Source organism: Nanorana parkeri, unplaced genomic scaffold (assembly GCF_000935625.1).
Source record: "Nanorana parkeri isolate BGI_ZX_2015 unplaced genomic scaffold, ASM93562v1 scaffold3615, whole genome shotgun sequence".
Lineage (NCBI taxonomy): Eukaryota > Metazoa > Chordata > Amphibia > Anura > Dicroglossidae > Nanorana > Nanorana parkeri.
In genome coordinates, this window is record NW_017309883.1 from 14,109 (window position 1) to 15,165 (window position 1,057).

At 49.2% G+C, this 1,057-nt stretch overlaps 1 protein-coding gene across 1 annotated transcript in view; it reads left to right on the top strand.

The window, feature by feature from the left end:
• LOC108803338 (actin-binding LIM protein 1-like) overlaps positions 1–1,057 on the top strand; it is a 19,249-nt gene that overhangs the window by 4,368 nt on the left and 13,824 nt on the right. The window lies entirely within an intron of this gene.

Sequence of the window (1,057 nt, forward strand, 5' to 3'; positions counted from 1 at the left end):
GGAGTGTATATGGGATGTATAGGGAGTGTATATGGGATGTATATGGAGTGTATATGGGATGTATAGGGAGTGTATATGGGATGTATAGGGAGTGTATATGGGATGTATAGGGAGTGTATATGGGATGTATATGGGATGTATAGGGAGTGTATATGGGATGTATAGGGAGTGTATATGGGATGTATATGGGATGTACATGTGATGTATTGGGTCCGTTATGTCTGTCAGTTGCGGGAGTCACAGGGATGGAACTCTGGAACCATCTTTTTGCAGCTTAATTAGAATTTTCTGGAAGGCTGGGACTAGCCTATGAGAGAGCAGCGCGGCCATCTGCTAGAAGGCAGCGTCCATACGCAGAGCAGCGCGGCTTGTTCCGCCTCCTGTGACACATCTCCTCCTTGTGAGACGAATCTCTTGTGACAGTCCGAGGAGCTGACATTCCGCAGAGATTCCGCAGAGATTCCGCAGAGACAACTTGTAACATCTCATTTGTGTCACTGGGATCTCCGTTAGGGGCAATTGGGAGCCATGACTTGGGTTTGTCCACCAGATATGTTCTGTAGGATCTTCGTCTTAGTCCTTTGAGAGCCTTGGACATTGTTTATTGGATATGTTTGGAGATGGGGCCCCTCCGGACCAGCTTGTTCTATAGCTTTATTAGTCTAGCAGACAGAGGAAAAGAGTGTTGCCCATGGAGGAGACTATAGAACCTCATATGGTCCACTTACACCATGCTGGTCCCTGGTGACCCATGACCATGATGGATATGTTCCCTTGGGGAAACTGTAGAACCTCATATGGTCCCCTTAGAACATGCTGGTCCCTGGTGACCCATGACCAGGCCCATTGGTAGCCCAGGGTAACTGCAAGGGTTAAGTGTTAAAATGCCCAGAGTTCTCCTTTAGGTCTGTCTGCGATACTCTGCAGTCCAGGGATTTCGGATGAATTTCTGAGCGATGCCGATAGACTCCTGACGCCGAGCGAAGAACGTCCTTGTCCTTCAGACTCCTCCGGCTCTGCAGGACGCCCCGTCTGCGCTCAGACAGGCGGAAGAATT